Source organism: Cylas formicarius, unplaced genomic scaffold (genome assembly GCF_029955315.1).
Source record: "Cylas formicarius isolate icCylForm1 unplaced genomic scaffold, icCylForm1.1 PGA_scaffold_10__41_contigs__length_53128322, whole genome shotgun sequence".
Taxonomy (NCBI): domain Eukaryota; kingdom Metazoa; phylum Arthropoda; class Insecta; order Coleoptera; family Brentidae; genus Cylas; species Cylas formicarius.
The window spans coordinates 41,842,224-41,855,909 of NW_026844214.1; the positions used below are offsets into that span (position 1 = coordinate 41,842,224).

General features: G+C 34.9%; 1 protein-coding gene and 1 long non-coding RNA gene across 3 annotated transcripts in view; one reads left to right on the forward strand and one right to left on the reverse strand.

Annotated features, from left to right (window-relative positions):
• Positions 1–13,686, forward strand: part of LOC132695671 (protein prickle-like) — a 357,244-nt gene that overhangs the window by 264,880 nt on the left and 78,678 nt on the right. The window lies entirely within an intron of this gene.
• Positions 6,901–9,317, reverse strand: LOC132708055 (uncharacterized). The gene is made up of 3 exons (XR_009619818.1): positions 9,116–9,317; positions 8,883–9,058; positions 6,901–7,002 (listed from the first exon to the last, which is right to left on the reverse strand). It is a non-coding gene; the product is annotated as an uncharacterized LOC132708055 (long non-coding RNA).

Consider the following 13,686-nt stretch of genomic DNA (forward strand, 5'->3'; position numbering starts at 1 on the left):
GAAAAAAAAACTCTCGTCTCGGGATCCCGTAAAAAGGTACTTTTAACAAGTGCTAACAGAAATGTTAGTCAACGGTAAACTGTGTTTGGCGTTTTTCATGCGCGCGCGCGTGCAAAGGAGATGTCAGGGCCGTATTCAGTTCATAGGTGACGCATTCGGGCCAGTTGATATACCTTTTTGTACAATTAAACGTAAATTCAACGCAAAATATTTGCGTTACGTTGAGTTATAAATAAAGTGTAACGAAATCTCTAATAAGCATCTCAAAATTTGGTATATTTTTTTAGAACTGGTCAGCCGGGCTCAGTTCCTAGAATACTGTGAGTTTCTATATTTTTATGTAAAACATACCTAGGTCGCAAATTTTTGATCAATTTTACACTTTCATTTATGTTCTGTTATTTTCTACATTTGTTATTATTTTTTGTTTTTATTTATTTGCATTATGTTTTTCACCACGCCCAAGGAATTTTATATTATCGACTTGTTTTGTATTGTCGTTTGACCGAATCAACCGAAGCAATTGTTAGTCAAATAAATATTTTTATTATAGTCTTTAAGTGTTTCCATGTCTCTAAAATAGTATTTCTAACATAACTTACGCAAAATAAAACACGTTATGTATAACGTTGAAACAAGTGGTTAACAGTTACAGTGACGTGGATTTAATGTTTTTGTAAATATTGAACAGGTTTATGTACATATTAATCAGTTTTTTAATTCTTTTTTTAATTTATTTATAATAAAATTAGCAAATCAAAAAGGGCCTTTTATTGATATCTTTCTCTCTAACCGAAATTAAATGGAAAAGACAACCAACCAAGTTAAGTTACTAAAAAAAAATTGCCCATCTAAGGAAAACATTGGACTAGGTCAACGGACCTAGTCCAATGATATAGATCAGGGGTTCCCAATCTTTTTTATCCCGCGGCGCAGTTACAAATTTAGTACTTTATCACGGCGCCCTGCTCTTTAAAAAAGAAGAAATAGGCACCTATAATAATTGTTTATGATAGTAGTTAGGTTAGATAGGATTATAAATTAAAACACTTACAATCAAACAGACTTTTTAATATTATAAAATAATTAAAACTGGAAATAACTTGTGTATTTCTTAAGTCTTATGAAAAACAAAAATAAAATATGTACGATTGTCAGTCAAATCAATGTGATGGGTGAGCTTGGTGATATGCACACAGTTTTTCAAAGCGGGGAATAAGACTTGACACTGCTACTCTCATTTCTTTCTCCACATTGATTCTCGAGCGATATTTGTTCTTAATTACAGCTACAGCTGAAAAACCAGACTCGCATAAATATGACGTTGCAAACGGAATGAAAATTCTTAAAGCTTTTGAAGCTAAATTTGGATATTCATTTTGAATTGATAACCAAAACTCCAACAAGTCGGAAGTGATGAATCTAGTTTTAAGACTGCTGTCGCAAGAGAGCTCAATGAGACTCTCTTCATCTTGTGATGTGAACCCTGGTGGAGCTTGTGCGTGGAAAGGATCTTTGATCCATGCAAATTTTTCAACATCATCATCTTTAAAGTACGCCGAAAACCATTCGCTGAGCTTCAATAGGTGTTCCGTGAAGAGGGCAATCAGGTCTGGTGAGACAACCAATTCATTAGATGCCGCATATTTATACAGCTGCGGGAAGCAATCTTGACCGCCGCCTTCATTCATTTTATTTATCCACAACTGTAGTTTCTTTTTAAATGCCGCAATTCTCTCCGATAGTTTCAGAATGTGCGTGTTATTACCTTGCAAAGACAGATTCAAATTATTTAGTTTCTCAAATATATCGCACAAATATGCTAGTTTTAACAAAAAGTCTGGTTCAGTAAAATATTTGGCGCTTTCATGACGTTCTTGCTGTAAAAAAGTTCGAATTTCTTCGTGTAATTCGAACACACGAAATAAAACATTTCCACGTGATAGCCACCGTGAATTGCAATAATACAGCAGGGCCGTATGCTCAGCCCCCATATCCAAGCATAGTTTTTTAAAAAGTCTGGCCTTAAGAGGCCTAGTTTTTATGTAGTTTACTACGTTAATTACAGATTCCAGTACTTGGTTAAGTTCGGAGCTCATAGATTTTGATGCAAGAGCTTCTCTATGGATGATGCAATGGGTCCACAAAGCATTCGGTGCTTTTTTACGAATAAGCGCTTGTACTCCTCCATACCTGCCAGACATGGATCGAGCGCCATCAGTACAAATACCAATACACTTTTCCCAATTCAAACCATTTTCTACAAAAAAATTGTCAATAATTTCAAATAAGTCTTGGGCCTTCGCACTTTCGGTAATGGTTTTGCAGAATAACAGATCTTCGACAATAATATTGTCAGTCAGAAAGCGTACGTAGCAAATAAGATGCGCATCATTATTACTGTCAGTAGCCTCATCAAGTTGCAAACCAAAATAATTGTTTTTGATTTTTTCTATTAATTGGTAATTGAGATCCTCAGCTATGTCATGGATTCTTCGACCGATCGTGTTGTTAGATAAGGGTACCTTGGAAATTAATTTTCCTGCCGATTCTCCAACCATAATGTTTACCATGTCGAGAGCAGCCGGTAGAATAAGCTCTTCTGCAATAGTATGAGGTTTTTTGCATTTTGCCACCCTGTATGCTACCTTGAATGATGCTAACAGTGCGTTGTTAGGTACTGAGGCTTGCTGAGTGAATACGTTTTTTGTTTTATTTAAATTTTGTAATTTTCGGTGAAAAAAATCACGCGATTTTTCAACCATAGTTGGATGAATTGTCTCAAGATGTCGCTTTAACTTACTTGGAAGCATACTTTCGGATGACAATATTTTTAAACAAAGCACACACTGCGGTCTTTCTTCATTATTAACTTCTATTGAAGTAAAACCAAAGTCCAAATAGCTATCATCGTATTTACGATATTTCCGCTTCTTTGCTTCCTTGCCATTACTAGTTGATGCATTATCACTGTCATTTGGACTGCCAACTTGTTTATTTAATAAAAATCTGTCCATTTTGCGTGAGATATTTGACGAAAAACAAAGCGAAAGAAAACACTATGACACGTCCGTCCGTCGCAGCTCGCCCGATGCTACTAAAGACTTAGGAGGGGGGGTAGGGTATCAGGGCGGCGCGGGCGTAGGTTTTTTGGCGAGTGAGAAACGCCGCGACGCGATGGTTAGTAGGTAACTATGTTTTTATAGATGCGAGGGCTCAAATAAGGTACCCGCGTATATTTGTTTCGGACATGTTTCGGATAATGAATGATGATGGACTTACGGCGCCCCTCTTTACATTCTACGGCGCACCAGGGCGCCGCGGCGCACACTTTGGGAACCCCTGATATAGATCAAAATTAAATGTAGATTTTTTTTAACTTTTAATAAATTTAAGTAAATAGGACAGTATTTTCTTGGCAAAATTGTGGTTAAAATTCACCCGCTTTTAATTTTACGATCGATCTGTATATGCTGGAAAGAATCACTACCGCACGTTTTCTTTTTTTGACGGGCGGTTATGATAAACGCCTTTCCATTTTAAATCGAAACGAGGCAGCTTTTTTTCCGAGAGCCGTTACCGCAGTTTGTTATTATTAATAATATATAAATGTAACGGGTAGCTAAGCGACCGTGTAATTGCAAGAACAACAACGATCAGAGTGAAAGTACCGCGAGCTATTAATTTTAAACAGTTTCGTAATTTATTCAAGAAAAAAAATGTTACCGATAGTAAACAATTTCCCGTAAAAATATTAATTACGGGCTGTCAATCTGCAATTATTTTAATTGTTGTTATTATTTATTACCGTTTTCGGTTCATATATTTTTTTCCGCTTAAAATATGACTATGTTTTATTTTATATTTTGGTGAGTTTGTTGTTTATACTAATTTTGCGCATATTTCAAACATTATCAACTACAAAACTATAGTTGCTGAAACGTGCATATTTTACAAAACGTTCGTATTAAAATTATCATTTTAACATTTCATTCACCTTCCGTGAATTTTTTGTTGTTTCAAATATACATTAAAAAATATTATATATTTTTAAGTTTTTCAACTTCAGAAATATTTTTTAAAAAGTTTTTTTTTCAAATAAACAGTATTTTTTAAAATAAATAAAAAATATATATGTACCGACTTTATACCTATATTTTATGTATAGAGGGAAAAGAGACAAAGATGTCGTTGTTGTTTATTTGGCATTTCAGAAGAAACGCCCAAACAAACCAAATTCGATGTCTAAAAATTTTATTAAATCGTTTGAGCTTTTTCTCTTAAGGCTATGTAAGGATTGACACCCTTCAGAATCAGTATGTTATTCTAAAAGACCCTTAGTACATTTAACAACCCCATGACTATAACTACCATTTTATGACAATTTCATTGGTTCCATTTGGTCCGTTAAACGAAACTTATACGTAAATGTTGTATTGTGTAACAAGTTTGATAAACGCCATTTTAGTTCCAAGTTTTATTTGGCACAAGCACAGCTCAGTCACTGAAAGTTCTTATTAATCGTTTAGTGGATCAAACGGATGTTTCATCAGTGTGTAATTTGATATTTTGGAGGTGGAAATAGAAAACATGTTTTTAAGGACTTATCCTCAGAATTTTCAATTTTTCAATAATAATTTCCTGCTCTGTACGGCACCTGTAACTTAATAAGCCTCGAGGTACAACACCGCCAGTAACAATCGAAACCAATCAAAACCGAACTCGGGGTTATTTTTTGTTAAGCGTCGCAACATATAGGAAATTACGTCGGCCGATGAGGTAAAAGATGCAATTAAAAGCCTCTATCTTCGGATTAATCGAGACCATTAAACGTAAACGTAATAATGCTACATCGAAATCAGTCCTAACGCGCAATGTTAATTGGTCCGGACTTAATAAACCCGATTAATAATACTCGATAATGTTTATAATATTATCTCGTCCTTTTACGGCACACAAAAACCGGTAGCATTGGAAAAAAATTCCGACCGTGTGTATTTGTCAGCGTAGCGGTTTTCTCACAATCTTTCGCCGGAGGCGATATCTAAAATATTCTAAAAAAAATCACGTCTTGCGTCGTAAATGCACGTCGGGAAAATAATCGGTAAAAAACGTCGACTTACAACCTATCATATAGACTACGGTCTGTGGTTCTTCATCATTGTGTGAAGGTTTAGTTTGGCAACATTGATTACCTAGCAATTTTAGTTACAATTCTCGTTTTTTTTTAGATCAAATTGACAACTGTCAGTTTCATTCAGCCTGGCCATCAACACAAAATTTCAAATGTATTTTTATGGTATAGTTGCCCATGTTTGTGCGGCGTTTTATTGACAGTTTCATGATTGACGATTTAATTTCCGTATGTAGTCAATACTTAGGGACTAGTCCAGACCATTACCGATAGGGAGCTATATTCCTTCAAGAATTTTGATTTTTTATAATGTTTATATAAGCAGCCGTCGACCTTAAAAGTAAAGAGAAAGCAGAACTTAACTTAAGGCAAGGTTTTGAGAGCAGAAAAATTTTATTTATAATTTAATTAATAGGTATTCCATGCAATTTAAAATATGTCGCGAAATTTAAAATAATTTTTACAATTTCGTGAAAACGGTTTATTTTTGTACGTTTTACGTATATTTTTTTACGTATAAAATCAGTCAACTAAATTAATTAAAAATGAATAAATGAAAAATTAAAAATTTTCTATATATATAAATTGGGAATCTTAATATGGGGGGGATACATTTAAGAAAAATAACATAAAATTTAAATGATTGCAACTCACTGTCTTAAATATGAAGCAGTAATTTAAAGTTCAATGTTGCCATGGGCTTGCCATTTATTTCGGCACAGTGTTAGTCCTTTATTATTCACAATTTGTACATCTCTGTTTCCTTAATCCTTGAACTGCAATTGTCATATGGATGTAGATTACACTCAGATTTAATATTCGTTTGATCAATCTGAAATAGTCCTCGTGAATAATACTAACCTAGATAGTCTGATATTGGAGATAAGAAAGCACATCCTAAAGATTAATTCTAGTAAATCGGTCTCCATTTCGTCCAGTCCAGAAGACGTAAGGCATAACATACTTGACAATATATGTCTTAAATTAAGTCAGGATGATATCTTATTCTTCTTCTTCCTACTGCATATAGGCATGATTGCCTCTTTTTCTTCACATCTTTGTCATCATGCAGTGATTTGGGAGGTTGTCGTTCCAACGTTTCCAAGGTCATCCAAGGCTTCTTCTGCTGGTGATTTGTCCCTCGATATTTTCACTATTCGTTCTTCTGCCATACGATCAATATGTTCATTCCATTTTATCTTGCGATCCAACTCCCAGTCATTGATGTTATCTACCCCGCACACTGGTTTAATATCTTCACTTCTATTCTTCGAAATATTTTCATTTCCGTGGTCTCTAATATTCTTTTTGTTTTCGAGGTCTCAGGTTCGGTTTCTGCTGCATAGGCGACAGTAGTGAATAAGTATAATATAGGCTTCCCCCACTCCTCTCCCTTTTGTGGGCGTATCCTCCTTCCCCACGACTCTCTAGCTCCTCCCCCTTTACCCATAATCCCTTGAAACTGGCTCCCATTGGATAAGCAACCAGAAATGCGGTTTAATCAATCTCCCCACCTCTAGTTTGCGATGGCGGCGAAGCCAATCAGAGCCCAGATATTTTCCCACCCCTAAGAAAAGCAATGGCGTCAATGAGACTTGATCATATTGTTCGCGTGACCATCTGCACCCCCTAGCGGTTCGAATGTAAACTAGTGTCCCCTCTTGGAATAAGATTTTCTTTAATAAGGTAACCCCACCTAGTGAATATTGACCAAAACATTTATTTTAAAAACATATAGTTCTGCGAATGTGTACCCACGCGGGTACAAACTGTACTTTTATTGCGCACAAAGGACAGGGGAAATAAAGACGAAAAGTGTTGGATTTCTTTTCTCGGAACTGGAAGCTGGCAGGCACCACCAATAATATCTGCAAAACAAAAAGCTGGTTAAAATTTTCATTAATAAAGTAGGATATTAGAAACCATATACCTTTTTAATTTACTAAGCAATCTACCGTGCGTTAACTTCATACATATTTCCGCATGCTTCTGTTTTAAGGTATCGTGAAATATTTGACTATTTATCTGGGAAAAGTTCATATGTCGAAAATATTATGTGTATGTGGCCGTGGTAGGCTTTCTTTACTATTATAATTTTATTTTTATTATTTAATATTTACAAAATTAATTTATCTATCTTATTGATGATTTTGATTTTCTTTGCTATTTTTATTATTTGTTTTTATTATTTAATATTTTCAAAATTAATTTAATTTATCTATCTTATTGATGATTTTAAGATATCGCAGTCAACTTTACTATTTCATCAATTTCTTTTATTTATTGCTGATCTTTGAGGATAGTGTACATACTTTTTTTCGTAACTTATCTGTATCTACCCTTTAATTTCCTATCAAGCCATAAAGCAAACTCGAAAGGCATCTTAACTAAAAAGTCATATACTTTAAAGCTGCTGCGACTACTACATGAAAGTGTGTTTCTGTGAAATCTCAACAATAATGAAATCTGGACGCTTATATTAAATACTGTAATACTCTTCTCTGCTAACGCTCTAGGAGACGCTATTTGAACCCTGTTCAAAGAAAAACTTCTACAGCCCAAATAACCCCTCTGAACCACACTTAAGCGCATCACTCTTTCACTGTCTTGCAGCCTTCAGATTAATATTCCGTACTAACTACGTATGCCATACACGAAACGTTCTCTTTTCTAATTTTTTTCTATGCGCTACATTAACGAACAGGATCTAAACTTTTCTGTCTGTGTATTTTGTTAGCCACCTTAAAAAAATTAAAAAAAAGGTATGCGAACCTAGAGGATATTTTCCATATTTTTCACAAATGGTGACAACAATTAATGCAAGTATTATTTTTAATAATAATCCATCTTTCGCTATGACACGAAAACATCGACTTTTTAATTCTAACTTTTCTCATAGAGCTTCCCTTTAGTCTCTATCTGTTCTTTAACTAAATCCCCACCTTTTTGAAAAACCAACCTCTAAAAATAGTTAATTTTCTCTAATTTAAATTTGTACGTTTTCCGCAATATGTGTGAATATTTTCGCTAGAGCATTTAGTTACTTAGTACATGTCCTAATCAATATTTTAAAAATATAATTCTATTGATACGTGTTTAGGATTTGAAGATAACGAAACATTCCCCAGTTTCATAAATGAGAGCTCACTGCCAAACTACCAAACATCACAGTACAAACTACCGTACTACGCCCCCCTGGACAAAATCAGGTCAGTCAGCGTCATTAATTCTACATGCGTTAACGAATAGCGTATTGTTAATTAAGGTTTAATACGCAGAAAATTTAAGTAACAAATAATCGCAATGAAACTCACTAACATCATAAATTATTAAAAAAAAATTAGAACGGTTGGAATTTACTGGAGTAACCAATTTGGCACTAAAAATGGAAATTTTCGATACTCTACTAGGTGCCTACAATAAATTTTACTATTATTTTTAATGCAGAGACACAACGATTTTGTAGTTTTGAATTTGATCAGGGGTATATGACCATAGTTTACGCCGACTCTAAAAGGCATGCAGTCTATTGTTTTTGAACGCCCCATTTTGTGTATTATGTTCAAAACAGAGACTCTCTGGGCTTACGAGTACAGCTACCAGCTACTACTTTCAATAATATTAACACAAAAAAAAGTAGGTGGCATTTTTATAATACGTGCAAAGTTTATGTGAAACTGACTGGAAGACAGAGTAACGCACCAATATGTTACTAAACATATTTCGATAGAATTCCGTAAGAGCTTACCTCCAAGTTTCCTCATTTAGTCAGTCAAAGCATCAAATGGGAAATTCCAATCCAACATATGTAGTGGTGGAAATATATCAATCGCCTACGTTACCGATGGTACCCGACTGAAGCTTCTGCGTCTTCTTTACCCCACATGCCTACTTAAAAAGATACTGGTCTAAGTCTCAATATTCCTGTTAAAAAAAAGAGAGGTTCTATATTGCCATAAATATGTGTTTTCAAAATTTTACCTGAATGGTTCGTGATTCCTTATATATGCAGTGTTGGCAGCAATGTGGCGACGACTACGCTGAAACTTTCCATATCTCGTGTCCCCATGACTGGTCTGTTTCATATATCAAACCTCACCTCGCACGGGTTTGAACCTCCTTTAAAAAAAAAACAGGCAAGACTTATACTTATATCAAAGTAATACGAGGAACTTATATTTTATGCCAAAACTTATTTCATCACCTCCAAAGGGGAGTAGGGGTTTCTAAAGTATGGTAGGTACATCTCTTTCATTTTTTTAATTAAAAAAGTGACACAATTACGCGACGTAACTCGACCCGGATCGTTAACGCGTCTCAAGATGCGGGTTTAGAGATGCTGAGGTCTTTAAATTGATTCACTAATACCAGTACACACTGAAACCCCTTATTTCCAAAATAAAAAAATTGTTATCTGTTAACACAACAAAAAAAAACTATTTTCTCACCAATTATATTTCTGGGTCGTTTTCAGAATTTGTCCAACGTAGAATCCCAAGAGGATAGGGCCGTAATTTCGAAAAATGTTCATGTCTCCCCACTATGCATTTGTACAAGAAGCAGGGCCGGATTAACAGCAATTATATTCTTGTCAGTCAACATACAGCCGCCGATTGAATTCTCGGATTCTGCTTTACTAGTTGCCATGGTCTGTCAAATATGTTACTTAAAAATTGTATATTTTTTTTTACAAATAATATACCTTCCCTAAAATAATTCCGCCTTTGTCAAGTTGGACACGGGCACGTCTGTCCGCTTTGAAAAGCGCAGGCGTATGTATCTTCCAAAATGATCCAAGCAGGCTCGGATTGCCAGCAAATACACAACTCGCCGATTCAATTCTGAGATGTTGCTTCACGAGTTACCATGATCTGTCAAATATTTTAATTAAAAAAAAATCTATTATTTAGCAACAATATACCTTTTTAAAAATAATTTCGTCTTTTTTCAAGTTTAACAGGACACGTGTGTTCGTTTCAGTTGGACAAGGGCACGTCTGTCCGCTTTGAAAAGCGCGGCGTATGTATCTTCCAAAATGATCCAAATTGTTAATCTTTTTTTGATTCCTCGTTCCCCGATTCAATTCTGAGATGTTGCTTCACGAGTTACCATGATCTGTCAAATATTTTAATTAAAAAAAATCTATTATTTAGCAACAATATACCTTTTTAAAAATAATTTCGTCTTTTTCAAGTTCAACAGGACACGTGTGTTCGTTTCGAAAGGTTTCGTAGTCTGTAGCTCTGTCGAATTCTCCAAAATTCGTTAAACCTTCAGATATTTTCAAAATTCGTCCAACGCAGACTTCCACTCACGCATTTTCGAAAACTTTCTGGTCTCCCCGCCATGCATTTGTACACGAAGCCGTTCTGGACTATCAGCAAACAGCACATCCGTCATTTTTCTTCTCGGATTCCGCTTGACGAGTTACCATGATCTGTCAAATATTTTAATTAAAAAAAAATCTTATCTATTACTTTTACCCAATATTAAGTACCTATTCAAAATTAGTAGCGCCTTTTCGAGTTCGAAAGGTTTCGTAGCCTATATCCCTGCCGAAATGGCATTGCATTTGTACACGAAGCAGGGTCGGATTGTAAGCAAACAGCACCCCCGGTCACTTTTCTTCTCGGATTCTGCTTGACGAGTTACATCGATCTGTGGAATATTTAGCGAAAAAAAAAATTATCTATTACTTTTACCAAAAATGAAGTACCTTTTTTCTTTAAAACAGTTCGTCCTTTTCGAGTTTGAAAGGTTTCGTAGCCTATAGCCCTGCCGAAATGTCATTGCATTTGTACACGAAGCAGGGTCGGATTGTCAGCAAACACCACAAGCGTCACTTTTCTTTTCGGTTTCTGCTTGACGAATTACATCGATCGGTCAAATATTTAATATAAAAAATATCTATTTTACCAAAAATACGTACTCTTCTAAGATAAATTAGCTCTTTTCGAGTTTAAGAGGACACGTATGTCAACTGTAGGATGTTTTATTATTATATTTTCCAGTGTCTATAAATTAATAAACAACAGAAGCTTCCGAATACAAAAATTTCAACATGAGTTTTTTTTTCTTGAAACTTAAAAGTTCTAACCCCTAAAACCATATTTTTAATACGCTGGCGGACGTATAACAATCCCCAAAAATTACCATATTTAAATTGTTACTATTGATATATTTCTATACCGAACTTAACTCAATACATGCAAAAAAAAAACTAGCGAATGTTATTTATTATCTCCGATGGGTGGATGATTGAGAAACGTTTAAATAAATCTACCTTTCTGTCTCTCTTTTTCTATATAGGTCACTCATTCTCTCTATCTGTTACTTTCCACAATCCGAATTTACACTTGGCCCCCCAAAAATCTTGTAAAATTTTATCTGCTTAACTTCTTCGCCTTGTTCATATGGCTGAATTTTTTGGGAGATATATCGTGCGTTATTTCTATTAAAATTCTGTTTCCTTTTTACCTACTTCAAAAACGTAAGCGAGCATTTTTGGTTGTTTTATTAAACAAAAATTGATACTAACCAAGATCCGTATCTCCGACCTCAGCCTCCTTTGATCACTCCCCAATTTTTTTTTAATTAAGTATAGAAACCTCGTCGAACATATACATAATACTAGGTCAAAATGTTACGCGGTTACTCATTAAAGTCGCAATTCCGAAAGCTTCTTACCTATCTTTTTCCAGTCTTTTTTGTTTTATTTATCCGTATATGAAACACACATTGAACACAAAACTTAAACTCGTTGGCGATATTGCATTAAGCAACAAACGCGTATAACAGAAACGAACCCTTAACACCAACACTTCTTTAAACTTCGACTGACACGTGAAACAACCCGCATTCCTACGAAAGGCAGGTAAACCAAGCAGGTCAAATTTTAAGCTACCCTCCAGTGTCGTCGTAGGTTGGGGCATAGTAAATAGCGAATACAACAAAGCGGTAATTTATAATAATTTAATTTGCATTTTATTTAACTTAAGTTGTTTTGTAGAAAATGAGACATTTCTACAATTAATCAATATACTACGAGTACTTTTCCGCTTAATTACTATTTTTGAGAAACAAAAGGAAACGTTAGATTCCATTCAAACTTTTTCGGTTTTCATGATATCTCGCGTTTATTTAGAAGCTAATGGCCTGTGGCCTTAACCAGACGTTTCCAAAGCCTGGTTTGATATTATGTATATAAATCTTAACAAACACGAAAAATAGAGTTATATTGCCACCGAAAATCTGAATTTATGTTTAAAAATGTAACTTCCCGTATTTAAACTATTGCCTGCATTGGCGCCTATATTTTATAGTTTTTTTTTTGTATCCTATTTTTTTTGTTTTGCTTGCAAATGTGTGTCCATTTTTCGGGTACTGAATTTTTTTTTCTCAAATTATTACAAATTACTCAAAACGGAGTTAAAAAGAGACGAGGAGAAAAGGGTAGAACCCTTATTTCTCCGACACTGACCTCCGATGTTTATAAAAATTGACGCCTTGACACCCTCCCCGTGAATATTTTACAAAGGATTTTTAAAATTTAACTTCCAAATAACGCATATTCTCGCCTAGTGTCACAGTTTTGGGCCCCATTTTGCTATGGTTAGACAGGTTTATTCTTGTACATTGTCGGGACAAAAGAAGCATCTCCTTCATCCAAATTGACTTTTTCATACCTAATATAACAGCTGCCGGGCATCATCTCGCCTTAATTGTTTCTATTGAATTAATTTTAGTTACAAAAAAATTAGATGATCGTCAAAATTGGCATAAAAAGATAATCAAGATTTAATTAAAACAAGAATATGCACAAAAGAAAAGAGATAAACTCCGACACGGGAAACAAGGAAATATCGCTGAAACGGCAACTGATCTAGCGCGCGCCTTTTTTAAAAATAATAATTTTTCAAAAGAATTCTAGGCTAAGCTAAATACCTGGTGCAACAAAATATTGAAGGATCTTCATGATCCTACCTGTGAGCGAGTAGAAAATTATTTGCAAAGAGGATAAAGGTATATCTTAATATAATTCGCCATTGATATTCCCTTTTTTTTTTTAAATAGCGCTTTATTTGATACGTACTTTTTCTTGTCAGAGCTTGTCTAAATAAAAGCGGGGTGGATGGAGGTTCTCCGTCAGGTTTTTTCCTGTCGAAGCAAGTATGTTAGGCGTTCGCTTTGAATCTGGGGATCGGGTGGGGGTTATACATATATAAGCTATAAGAAATTTTAATTTTTTATTCAGTTTCCACTCATACAATTTCGTGATAAGTGCAGAGTGAGAAAAATGTCCGAAGTCGAAAATTATCCAACGCAAGCATTGGATTCGTGGGGAAGATTTGTGGTCAATGCGGAAATAATCCGCGAACAAAAATACATTTACGAGGCAGCAATTACGCTGCCGGAATTTGGACTAGAAATTACCTCAGGTCTTAGCCCAGCAAGAATCTTCGCTCCGGCAGTGAAAGTGAGCTTTATCCCCTACGTTTTGGCGGAGAAAAGAAGCATTTCGTTCGACGAGATAGACTTCACAGAATTAATAC